Genomic DNA, 13,958 nt, shown 5'->3' with positions numbered 1-13,958 from the left:
GCCTGTTCTCCTGCACGTTGTCCAGGATCTGGCTGATCATGTCTTGGGAATGTTGATAGGCTCCCAGGAACTCTGCAAGTGCCTCCTGGAGAGTTGGTTCCCTGGTCCTGTCCTCCTTCTGGTGCACAGCAGTCCTCCCAGTGCCCCTGGTGGCCTGTGTCTCTGTCCCCTGAACTGTGTGCCCAGTGCCACTGACCCCAGGTCCCTGATTGTCTTGGGTATGAGGTGTGTCCTGGGGTCCCTGAAGAGGTGGACACACTGCTGATTGACGAGTCCTGGGGAAAAAAGGTGTGGGTACACTGGGTGGGTGCTGTGGTGGTGTTTCCTGATGGGGGAGGCTCTGTGGTGGTGTCCGACTGGGCCTGGGTAACTGGCTGTCCAGAGGCCCTTGATGGGCCAGGTAGGTCATCCAGATCCTAAAGACCTGAGTTGCTGTCAGCACTGTGGGCCTCTTCAGTTGGGGGACTGGATATTGCTGGCACCTCCTCTCCTCTGACATTGGCTGGGGTACCTGTGGGGATGTAAGTTATGTGTTACGGTTTCTGTGTCTGACATACTGTGCATCCGTGGCTTGCCCTCTTTGGTTGGATTTGCCCTGGCAGCTTTCACTTGTGTACGTTGGTGTGTGGTGGGATAATTAGTTCTCTATAGTGTGCATGCTTTAGTGATGAGTGTCCATGAAGGGCTGTGAGTGGTTGTCCATGCATTGTTAGAGCACGCAGGGCTTGACATTGGGATGAGTGAGATGTGATGGTGGGGTGTATGGGAAGTGGTGGAGTGATGGGAGTGAGGGTGGGGGTATGAGATTGTAGGAACGTAGCCCCTTTCTAGCATGGTTATCCCCACTTTTGGCCTGTTTGTGAATGTGTGTCAGCGTCTTTTTATTGCGTCACTGGGATCCTGCTAGCCAGGATCCCAGTGCTCATAGTTTGTGGCCTAATGTGTATGCCTCTGTAGTGCCTAAATGTGTCACTGAGGCTCCGCTAACCAGAACCTCAGTGCTTATGCTCTCTCTGCTTTTAAATTTGTCACTGTAGGCCAGTGACTACATTTACCAATTTCAATTGGCATACTGGACCCCCCTTAAAAGTCCATAGTATATATTACCTAGGTACCCAGGGCATTGGGGTTCCAGGAGATCCATATGGGCAACAGCATTTCCTTTACCACCCATAGGGAGCTCAGACAAACCCTTACACAGAACTGCCATTGCAGCCTGCGTGAAATAGTGCACAGAGTATTTCACAGCCATGGTCACTGCACTTAAGTAACTTTTGAGTCACCTATATGTCTAACCTTCACTTGCTGAAGGTTAGGTGCAAATTTACTAAGTGTGAGGGCACCCTTGCACTAGCAAAGGTGCACCCACATAGTCCAGGGCCATTGCCCCGGACTTTGTGAATGCCGGGACGCCATTACATGCGTGCATTACATATAGGTCAATACCTATATTTAGCTTCACAATGGTAACTCTGATTATGGCCATGTAACATGTCTAAGATCATGGAATTGTCCCCCCATTCCAAATCTGGTATTGGGAAAGACAATTCCATGCATCCTGGGGGCTCTTCCATGGACCCCCAGTACTGCCAAACCAGCTCTCTGAGGCTTGCACTGCAGCTACAGTTGCTACCACCTCACAGACAGGGTTCTGCCCTCCTGGGGTCTGGGCAGCCCAGTCCCAGGAAGGCAGACCAAAGCATTTCCTCTGAGAGGAGGGTGTTACACCCTCTCCCTTTGGAAATAGGTGTTACAGGCTGGAGAGAGGGAGTCTCCCCCAGCCTCTGGAAATGCTTTGAAGGTCACAGATGATGCCCTCCATGCATAAACCAGTCTACATCGGTTCAAGGACCCCTTCTCCCCTGCTCTGGTGGGAAACTGGACAAAGGAAAGGGGAGTTGCGACTCCCCTGTCCATCACCACCCCAGGGGTGGTGCCCACAGCTCCTCCACTGTGTCCCACACTTTAGCCATCTTGCTTTCCAAGGTGTGGGGGCACTCTGGAGGGCTCTGAGTGGCCAGTGCCAGCAAGTGACATCAGAGACCCCTCCTGACAGGTCCTTAGCAGATAAGGTAGCCATTCCCCCTCTCAGGGCTATTTAGGGTCTCTACTGTGGGTTCTCTTCAGATTCTGCTTGCAAGTTTCTTTCAGGAATCCTCTGCAACAACTTCAGACTCTTTTGCCCTCGGATCAACCGCAGGTTGCTCCAAGAAACGCTGTAACTGCAACACAGTGTCTACAAGAGAAACTTTTCTTCAGCAACCTCAGCTCCAAGTCAGCAACTGCAACAGTTTTCATGGTGTGCACGCTCTGGGGACTCACTCTCTTCATCCTGCACCAGAAGGACCACAGAAATCTCCTGTGGAGTGATGGAGTCACTCCCCTGCTCCAAGCAGGCACCTTTCAAGATGACGACCGGTACCCTGGGACTCCTCTCTCAACAATGAGCATGCTCCTAAGGACACAGAGGGTGGACATCTTCAACGTAGACTGTCCTGAGATTCTGCCGACTCAATATGGAGGAGGTAAGACCTTGCTTTCTCTGAGAACGATGGTACCCCTGTGTACTGTGTTTTCTTCACCTCCTGAGGCCTCTGTGCACTCTTTGCAAAATTCCTTCATGCACTGCCTGGCCCAGATCCCCAGCACTCCACTCTGTGATGCTCAACTTGCTGAGTTTTTCTCCAGCTGAGTGGGACCTTCTTTTGTTGTGCTGCATCAACTGTATTCTGCACCTCCTTTGAGCCTAGATCCTGTGGCTTCTTGGGGTGATGGTTTTCATCCTGAGGGCTCTCTAAAGTGCCGAGAGACCCCTCTTCCTCCTCACACAGAGTTGAGGACCTCAGGTCCCTCCTGGGTCCATCTAGCACCATTTTGACAACAAATGCACTTTTGTGATAGCCAAGGTTAGTTGGCGCCTTCCACCATGAAATCTCATCTGCAACGATCTTCACGCTGTGGGACATCTTTTGCATCATGCAGGAACCTGCTGGCATCTTCCTAGGGTGCATTTCTGCAGTCTTCGACTAACCAGGGACTCAACTTTTGCACCCTCTTCTGGGTTGGCAGTGGCTCCTGTCCTTCCTGGAACTTCTTTCAACTTCTGGACTTGGTCCCCTTCCTTTGCAGGTCTTCAGGTCCAATAATCCAGCAGTTGGTCTTTGCAGACTTGGTTGGCTGCTGCAAAATCCCCAAAACGAGGTGTAGTGTGTTCCAAGGAAACGTGTATACTTTACTCCTGCTTTTCTGGGCTCTGGGGAGAGACAATTTACTTACCGTTACTGTATTCTTACTCTCCCGTCGATTCTGCATACACTACACTTGTCTAGGGGGGGAGTTCGTGGTTCACATTCCACTTTTTTAGTGGATGGTTTGTGTTGCCCCTAGACCTATTTTCTCTCATTGCATTCTATAGGATTTCCTACTGTTTGCATTGTTCTGTGACTATTTACTTGTCTAATTTTGGTGTCTAGTGTATATATTGTGTATAATACTTACCTCCAGAAGGAGTATTGTCTCTAAGATATTTTTGGTACTGTGTCACCCAAATAAATACCTTTATTTTTGGTAACACTGAGTATTGTTTTTACTTGTGTATAAGTACTGTGTAGCTATAAGTGGTATTGCATGAGCCTTGCATGTCTCCTAGTTCAGCCTAAACTGCTCTGCTATAGCTATCTCTATCAGCCTAAGCTGCTATAACACTACTATGTTTCACTAATAAGGTATAACTGGACCTGGTATAAGGTGTGAGTACCCAAGGTACCCACTACAAACCAGGCCAGCCTCCTACAGGGATGGCATGTAGGTTGGGGGGTAGTAGTAGTAGAGAGTTGACACATCAGAGTCCAGTCCTCCTCCTACTCTGGCCAGGCCCTCAGGATGCAGGATTGCCAAGACTTGCTACTCCCATGTTGTTAGTTGTAGGGGAAGAGGTGTGGGTCCACCGCTAATGTTCTGTACAGCAAGCTGGTGTCTTGCAGCAATGGAATGTACCTCCCCCTGTAGGTCATTCCACCTCTTCCTGACGTCATCCCTTGTTCTTGGGTGCTGTCCCCCGGCATTGACCCTGTCCACGATTCTCCACCATAGCTGTCTTTGTGGTGCCATGGGTGTTCAGTGAGGTATGTTGGTGAGGGTGGGTTGGGTAATATGTTGGGGTGTGTGATGTGGAGTGCATAAGTGGTGTATAGGTGTGAATAGTGTGTGGCTCTAGTTGTCTCAGTGGTCTTGGTGTCTCTCTGATGGCAATATTTTGAAATGGTAAAGGGTTGTGGGTAATGTGGGTGCGTGTTTTATAGTTGTGTGGGTGCGGTGTGTGAATGGGTGTCAGGTGTGTGTCATTTAATTTGTCCAATGTGGTGGTGTTTTGTATGTGAGTGTTCATTGTGAGTGCGGTGGTATGTACCGCCTATTGTTTACTGCCATTGAATGTTCACCGTGGTGATTCTTGGGCCATAATGTGGTGGGTGTTGTTCTGTTGGCGTAATGGTGTGGGTTTTGATACCACCAGTTTATCACTGACCTTTGAAGTGGCGGATTTGTGTGTGTGGCTGAATTCTTTTGGATTGGTGTATGTGTGTCATAATATGGTGAACAGATGTCCGCTGCAGTAAGTTGGTGGCCGTCAGTGTGGCGGTAAGTGGGATTTACGGCCAATGACATAATGAGGGCCATAGTATACTAACATCAGTGTGATAACAGATATCCTCAAAGAAGGAGGCCCTAGGTTCAGGAGGTATTTAAACAGGAAGTCCATGGAAAGTATAGTTTTCTGTGAAAGGCTCAGTGAGTCGTGAGACACTATAGCCAAGCCACGCCCATGTTTACCATGTCTATCTTGTCTGCTAATGATAGAGCCTGCCGGCATTGCTGCCGCAATGTCTGGTTTGGAAAGCTCATTTAACCATCTCTCTGTTGGAAATACTAGTTTGGGTTGTAATGTTTGAAATGGGGTCTTTTGAAGGAACTCAGGTTACCAATTGTCCAAGTAAGCACCCTCACGTTAGTCAGGGTGAAGGAGCATCACACTCAGTTAAATCCCGCTTACCTCCTGGTAGCTTGGCATGAGCAGGCAGGCTTAACTTCCTTTTCAATTTGTAAAGTATTTGTACCAACACACACAGTAATACAGTGAACCACTGCAAAATAACACAAAACAGGGTTAGAAAAATAGGTAATATTTATCTAAACAAAACAAGACCAAAACGACAAAAATCCAACATACACAAGTCAAGATATGAATTTTCAAAAGAATAAGAATCTTAATCCTTAGAAAACTGTGAGAGTGATGGTATTAAACAAAGTACCTGGTTAGCGTAAAAAATAAAGCAGCACGGGCGAGCGTCGGAAAAGTCAGTGATGCTTCGATTCCTTCTCAGGTCGGGTCAGCGATGCATCCTTTTTCTCCCTCACAAGAGAGTGATGCATGGATTTCCGGATGGGGCACCTGCACCCGGGCAGAGTCGGGTTGACTTGTACACCCATGGACGATGCGTGGAAAATCTGGTTGCACGGTATCAGAAAACCGTGGAGCGTGGGGTTTGCGTCGTTATCAGCATCGGTAAGTGGGTGTTGCGTGTCATTTCTCCATCTGAGTTGCCTCGATTTCCCAGCCTCCATGCAGGTGGAGCATCGATTTCAGTAGAGAAGCCAGCGACGTGTCGTTCTTCAGCCGCATTGGGGAAGGTGTGTCAAAAATGTCCGTGCACGGCGGTCTGTGCGTGGATTTTCAGCTCTTCTCTGCCGGCTTCACCTCTCAAGGGCCCAGGGACTGGATAGGGCACCACTTGGCAGAGCAAGATTCTCAGCAGAGTGTCAAGGTGCTGGCACAGGAAGTCTTTGATGGCCCTGAGACTTCAACAACAGGAGGCAAGCTCAATTCAAGCGCTTGAAGATTCTTCTCAAGCAGGAATGCACAACAAAGTCAAGTCTTTGTCCCATTTCACAGGCAGAGGCAGCAACTGCAGAATAGCCCAACAAAGCACAGTCACAGGCAGGGGCAGCACTTCTCCTCGGGTCTCTTCAGCTCTTCTCCTTGGCACAGGATCCTCTTGATTCCAGATTCTCAAAGTGATCTAATATTCAGGGGTAGTGGGTCCACTACTGATACTCCTTTCTGCCTTTGAAGTAGGCAAACTTCAAAGGAAAGTCTCTCTTGTTTGTAAGATCCTGCCTTGCCTAGGCCAGGTCCCAGACACACAACAGGGGGTTGGAGACCCCATTGTGTAAAGGCAGGCACAGCCCTTTCAGGTGTGGGTAACAAGTCCTCCTCTCCCTCCCAGCACAGATGGCTCATCAGGATATGCAGGCTATACCCCATCTCCCTTTGTGTCACTGTTTAGAGAGATGTGCAAACAGCCCAACTGTCAAACTGACCCAGACAGGGAATCCACAAAAAGGCAGAGTCACAGAATGGCTTAAGCAAGAAAATGCCTACTTTCTAAAAGTGACATTTTCAAATACATAATCTAAAAAAACCTTTACTAAAAGATGTATTTTTAAATTGTGAGTTCAGAGACCCTAAACTCCACATTTCTATATGCTCCCAAAGGGAATCGACACTTTAATAATGTTTAAAGGCAGCCCCCCTGTTAACCTATGTTAACCTACTGTTCCTTGCACAGTCAAAACCGAATTTGTCAGTATTTCACTGACAGGACATATGAAACACATTAGTATATGTCCTACCTTAAACATGCACTGCACCCTGCCCATGGGGCTACCTAGGGCCTATCTTAGGGGTGCCTTACATGTAAGAAAAGGGAAGGCTTAGGTCTAGCAAGGGGGTACACTTACCAAGTTGAATTGGAAATTTAAAACTGCACTCAGAGACACTGTAGTGGCAGGTCTGAACCATGTTTACAGGGCTACTCATGTGGGTGGCACAACCAGTGCTGCAGACCCACAAGTAACATTTGATTTACAGGCCCTGGGCACCTCTAGTGCACTGTAATATTAGTAAATAAAATATGCCAATCATGGAAAGTCAATTACATATACATTTTACATAGGAGCACTTGCACTTTAGCACTGGATAGCAGTGGTAAAGTGCTCAGAGTATCAAAAACAGCAAAACAGAGTCCAGCACACATCAACAACCTGGGAAACAGGGGCAAAACGTTAGGGGAGACCATGCCAAGGGTGCCACGTCTAAAATATAAGAATCTAAAAACTCAAAGAATTCCAAGCTGTGTTTAACCAATGATTGAGAGTTGATTAGAAAGCAGCTCAGTGAATCAGTTTTTTGCTCCTCAGACCTGAGAGCCTGTGTAACTTAGTTGGTCTAAACAGGTTCTCTGGGTTAGCAGCACATGGAGTAAGATTGCAGGCTGTGCAACAAAAATAATTTCCATGTGCTTCAGGATCCAGAAGACTACAATCTTGTCACCTACCCGAAGTGCTTTGAGTAGTGATATACAATAATATGGCCAGCTGTCCTGGTGCATAGTGCATTCAAGGCACAGATGCGCTTGACTTTGGCACGCTACTGGTGCAGTCATGCTGCGATCCATCCTTAAATAGTCTTATTTCCAGAACACTAGACCGTAACTCACATAGAATACAATAATGGCGTCAACTCGCTCTAACTGAAGAGTGCGGGACAACAAATTGAAAAAGTGCTCTGTACGATTAAGGTGCCTATCAGGTATGAAATCAACTGTTAAAAAATGAACAATAAAACATTCAGATGACAAATGACCCCACAAATTGTTCAGCAGTATGGCTAGATACCACGCGGTCATGCTACCATCTGTCCTTAAATAATCTTATTTCCTGAAGACTAGACCGTAACCACCAGAGAATACAATATTATTAAAAGACCTATTTTTGACTCTCCTTTCCTTTAAACCACATGATTCGTTGACTGATCCTGCTCATAGTATTCTCATGCAAGTAAACTATTTGTTCCTGCTCCTGAATTACAACAGAGAGCCTTATACTGGTGTCACTGTACTCTGATAGCTGGGCACCCAGGAGAGGAGAACACAAAGCAAGCATTTCAGTGAAGGCTTTGGTGGGATATTATGGTCAGAGATGTGCAGAAGTTTGTCCAGACATGGCACACCTGCGACCAACAAAAGACCCCCCATTCTCCTCCAGTAGATTTATTACAAACCTTACTCATTCCTTATACTTTTTGATATTCCATTAGTATGGATTTTATTACAGACCCATTACCAACAAATGGCTTTACTGCTATTCTTGAACTAGTGGACCTTTTGACCAAGATGAGCCACGTTATTCCCCTCAAGAAACTGCCCACTGCTAAAGATCTGACTGAAGTTTTTATTGACTGGATGATCTGTTTACACAGGGTTCCCACCATCATCATTTCAGATCATTAGGCACAATTTGTATACAGGTTCTGGCAGGGAGTCTGACAGCTCTTCAGATTGATCACCATTTCTCCACTGCTTACCATCCTCAAACAGACAGACAAACAGAATGAATGGATCAATCTTCATGATGCTTGTTAAGTTCCTGTACTAACAGTTGGGTACAAATAGTATCACTAACTGAGTTTGCACACAACAGAAACATATGCTCTTTAACCAAGGTGTCTCCCTTTTTCCACTCTTTCAGATATTGTTGAAAAGCCATTCCTTAGCAAATACCTCAGGAACCTTTGGCTATTATAGCTGTAAAGACTCATTATGAAAATCTCAAACACATTTGGAATAAATGTAATATGGAAATGCAAAATGACAAGGAAGTGATGAAAACCCAGGTAGATCAATATCATCATCCAGTTCTGCCCTACTCAGTCGGTGATCAAGTATGGCTAGCAACCAAGAATTTATATTTAGCAGGGCCCTGTAAACTTTAGCATTGTTAAATTGGCATCTACAAGATTTCCAAGGTCATCAATTCAGTGGCATTGAAATTGGACTCGCCACAAGAACTTCAAGTGCATCTGGTATTCTATATGTCCCTCCTGAAATCCTATAATCCTTCCTCACATGCAGAATCCCCTATTGTTAGCTAAATTATTGATTAAAAATTGAAAAATTGCAAGCTTTACTACTTAGTAGACTGGGTGGGTTATTCCCCGGAGGATAGTTCTTTGGAACCCATAGAATATGTTCACACAACTTCCCTGGTATGCAGGTTCCATGCACTCTATTCTGACAAACCCTGCCTGGTGTGTCAGGCTTTGGTGAGGAGAACTGTTATACCTTATTCACTCTGTGCCTTTGTATTGCCCATGGGCATCTGGTGTTTGGGATATATTGCTCAGATGGAAATACTCTAATGTGACCCCGTTGGCCTTACCCACTATACCCACATGACATTAAGATCATTATATCATGAGCATAAAAATCTGCTCCGCTGGCAGAGTTTGTGGAATTTGGCAACTCTGCGTCCCATGGAGAAGGCAGAGTTACCGATAGACTCTGCACTCTGCAATGTAGTTGAGTTTTTGTCTGTTTTACCCCTTTGACGGGTGCTTACTGTCATTTCGGATGCTTGAGGAGTGAGATGAGAGAATTCCGGTCTCTCACGAGCACAAACAAGATTTTTTACCTGCTTGCGAGAGTTAGCACCATGCTAGAGACTTCCTGTGCATCTTTTGTGACATAAATGAGCACTAGTGAGCGCTATCGACTGCCGCTGCAATCTGACAAAGCTGAAGCAGCAAAAATCTACAACTTTGAGTGAAAAGTCTTCTCTAATTGACCATTCATGTTGAGATTGTTGTGTGAGGAATGCTTTTTTTAATTAATTTTTTCAACAACAGGACATGCCCCTCAGACTCTAACTTCCTTTTCCTGTCTAGCAGGCTTTCTCCATCTCCTGGTCACTTTTCGCTTGGATTTCGAGCTGGAAGGATCACTTTTTTGTCTCCTGGATATATCATCGAATTTAAGGACTTTTTGTATTTGCAATTTTACATGTAAGTTAAAAACATTTGCATAAGAGTGTTATACAACTTGTTTGTTTGATAGATTGCATGCACTAGGATTTATTTGTACTTTTATTCAATTTTTTAAATTTATTGTGTTTGGTGGCCTGTATCTGGGGCCTAGCTATAGTTGCACTTGTAATTTTTGTTCTATAAAGGAAAAATGTCTTACAGTTCATTACATTTTCTCCATGTTTTGTTTTGTAAATTTGCAGTATTCATTTAACTTGTTATGTTACTGTAAAGTGTCCTAACCCGCTAATGGAGTAGGCCTTCCAGTCGTAGGCCCAGTATTAGTCATTGGTGCATGATGAAACAACTGATTATGGTGTCTGTGGAACTGAAACATCATGGATGCATTGGATTAAAGATAACAAAATGTGGTTTTGGCGGTATTTCACGTTTGTAAAGATTTAAGCCTAGGATAATATTATGAAAAGGTTACCTAACTGTATAGATAATTGTTATACACTATCAGCAAGGTTTTAAAGATCCTGCACTAAAAAGAATACACTATCAGCAGATTTAAAGAACACTGTGTAAAGGCAGCAGTACGAAGTAAAACATCCCAAAAAATATTTCAAGCATAAACAACTGTAAATAAATATTTATTTTCCCCATCCATAACAAAAATAATACATACTCACTCCTTCCACCCACAACTGGCCCAACCCCATCCCCAAACAAATGTCACTTTCCCAGGCCAATGTCCCCAAAAAACTGCCCAAATGTCAATGATATAAGTATAACACAAAAAAGTAGAAAAGTCCAGCAAAAACCCATTTTCATCATCTCCACCCACAACAAGTCCCACTCACCAAAATAAAAGTTTAAAGCAGAGGCAGAAGAGGGCACTAAAGGTGGGACAGGATTCGCCTGAGGAGACTTTTATGCATGGCTGATGAGCCTCTAACAGCGCCAGCCTACGAAGGACACGGTGTTGGAAGGCGGTGACCAAAGGGGGCAGCAGGGATGATACAGTGCTGGTGGCTGCACTGGCACTGAGGTGCGGGTGTTGTTGGGTTGAAGGTGCTGGGACCTGGTTGGGGCCCTCAGTGCTGGCAGCAACTGCTGTGTTGCCTCTTCCTCTTACTCAAAAACCAATGGTATTCTGCCCATATGACCTCCAGCTTCAGCCTCCGCAGCTGGGCTACTATATCTTGCCGTGACGGTGGACCAGCAGAAATAGCTATATCAAGGAAGAAAAAAGAGAAATTGTAAACAATGCCCTGACCAAAACACTTGTTTAAAATCATGGAGTGTAATGGCACAGTAGAAGAATATTTGGTGGCCATTCAGTTTTAAGGTGATAAGAGAGACAACTATGGAGTACAAGTATTCTTCTCTCTCTTCTTGTGGTAAATTAATGGTGAGATTGCTAGCTCAGCTGGCGCCCTAGTCATACTTGTTTCTGTCTGCAGCTAGGGCAGATATACTAGAAAATGATCCTGTCTGCCATAAGTAGGGGGTGGGAAAGATGAAGCACAGCAGTACAGGGAAAGGATTAAGGAATGATATATATATATATATATATATATATATATATATATATATATTGTATTTGACGCATTCGCATTGTCATAGGCTATCCCATTCAGGAAAGTCAAGGTACTTACTTATGTACCACTTTACTCACTACCCTCATCCCCCTCCTCAACCACACTTTGTAATAACTACTTTTTCCCCAAAAAATACACTTGCTTTGCAGTAAGGAAATACATCTTCTTAATTTACTCAACTGCACGGTAAGGTAGAGGGGATTAGGATGGGTAGGTAGAGTGCACACTTTACTGATCAATCAATTCCTCCTCATCATCATCATCATGTGCCTAAAGTTTAGCTAGTAGTGGGATTCAGTGCTGTTGGCAAATGTTGAAAGGGAAAAATGAAAACAGAAGTAAATCTGTTATGGAAGCAATAATAAATTATATTTCTATCACTTGGCTAGAAAAATGTGGCATAATCAAAGATTTGATTATTCAAATTATTCAGAAGTCTGAGACAGAACTTAAGAAAGATTGAAGGAGTGGAGTACTAGGAAGCAACTGACCCAGTGGACACTGGGAGGAAAGGGAAATGCACCTTGTTTTTGCATTGACATGCATTGAAAAGTGTTTGGCACATTAACTTTACTTAAGCAGACAGATGCCTATTACACAGCCAACATTGCAGTACTGATTCTGCTGTATTGAACCATACAGCTGTTAGGTCATCATGGGTGGCACTGGTGAAAGGCCACTGCGAGGAAGGGATGCGATGATCAATGGATGCTGGGATGCATATTAGCTGCCTCGCTTGATAAATACTGTGAGTCAAGGGAATATTCTGAAATACCATATAACCACTTGAATCAAACCTTTGATAAAAACCCATTTTAAGCAACTAAAGTAGGTGAGAAAAACAGCCCTATCCAGAAGAGCTTTCATGTTTCTTAATTCCAAGGAATTATCTATTCATCATTGCAAATGTGTTCTTCTCGCACTATTATTCTTCACCCTTGGCATTTAAACTTTACATTCTCTTATCCAATTGTTTGCCATTTAAAACCATACAAATTCCAAACATGGCTCTCTACTAACCTTTCACCAACATCCATTTACCCACTAACCACCCATGCATCCTTCCACCCATTCACCCATCCAAGAGATCTAACCCACCGAGAAGTCTGTTCACCTCTCATAGAATCCTTTCACCTATACCCTTTCACCCACCTGGGATGGCATTGTTTCACCTATATACCCTTTCATCCATCCTTCATCCACCCATGCATCCTATCATCACCCACTTATATGATTATTATGCCTAATAATATTTCACCCATTCTTTCACTTTTCATCCTTCTTTCAATTTTCCAAAACACATCATAATTCAAGTTCATTTTATGAAACTTAATCTGCTGAGTTGCAGATAGAAGAGGCCATTTATACTTAACTCCTGCTGAATCTGCTAAAGCAGGGTTTTGATGAATGAATCAACAACACTAGTACATCTGTGTAGTGACTATGGGCCATATGTAAAATCGCAGTTTGGGCCATGCAAAACATGCATCGCGATGTACAATCCCATTTTGCGAGTCAGTTCTGACTCGCAAAATGGGAATGCGACTCGCAAATAGGCAGGGGTGTTCCCTTCCTATTGGCGACTCGCACCGTAATTCGCACTTAGCACCCACGTGAAGTGGGTGCTAACTCATTCACAAAAGGGAATGGGTCCCCATGGGACCCTTTCCCCTTTGTGAATGTCACAATTTTTTTTTTTCCAGAGCAGGCAGTGGTCCAATGGACCACTGCCTACTCTGAAAAAATGAAACCAAATGGTTTCATTTTTTATTTTGTATTGCAACTTGTTTTCATTTAAGGAAAACGGGCTGCAATACAAAAAAAAACTGTTTTATTGAAAAACAGTCTCCAGCAGGCCACCATCCCTATGAGTGCAGGGAATCCCAAGGGGGTCGCAAATTGCGACCTACCTCATAATATTAATGAAGTGGGTCTTTTCAACCCCCTTGCGATTTGCAGAAGGTGTCTGAGACTCCATTCTGCATATGATTTTGCGAATCGGAAATTGCGAGTCGCACCCGACTCGCAAAATCATTTCTTGCTACATCTGGCCCTATATTACTAATTGTCAATAAGCAAGCAATAGGACTTACCACCACCCGCTACTGCCACAGCTGAGACTCCCCCTTTATCAGCTCCCACAGTCATGTCTGTACTGGCACTGTCACTGCTGGTCCTGGCACTGGTGGGCGGTGGAGCAAAAAAAAAAAAAATACACAATTTCGACTCCAGATACTCCTCCCCCTATTTATTTGTAATAGCAAAATAGAATTGCAATACATCATTATATTTCTGTTACACATTTCTCTTCTATCAAAATATCAAGTGGGCATTTTGTTGGTTGGCAATTTTTTTAAAGCCAGGAACTTGAGTAAAAAGAAACGTTTAGTAATAGAGAGGCAGGACCAGCTATTGATGAATCTGAGTTTTTCAATAGAAATAAAAGGGTGCAGGAATTGGTCAATGAAGGACATGATGTTGGCTAGCTAAAG

The sequence above is a fragment of the Pleurodeles waltl genome, chromosome 12 (genome assembly GCF_031143425.1).
Source record: "Pleurodeles waltl isolate 20211129_DDA chromosome 12, aPleWal1.hap1.20221129, whole genome shotgun sequence".
Classification (NCBI taxonomy): domain Eukaryota; kingdom Metazoa; phylum Chordata; class Amphibia; order Caudata; family Salamandridae; genus Pleurodeles; species Pleurodeles waltl.
The sequence above is the reverse complement of the archived record's forward strand: the minus strand, read 5'-3'. Positions refer to the sequence as shown.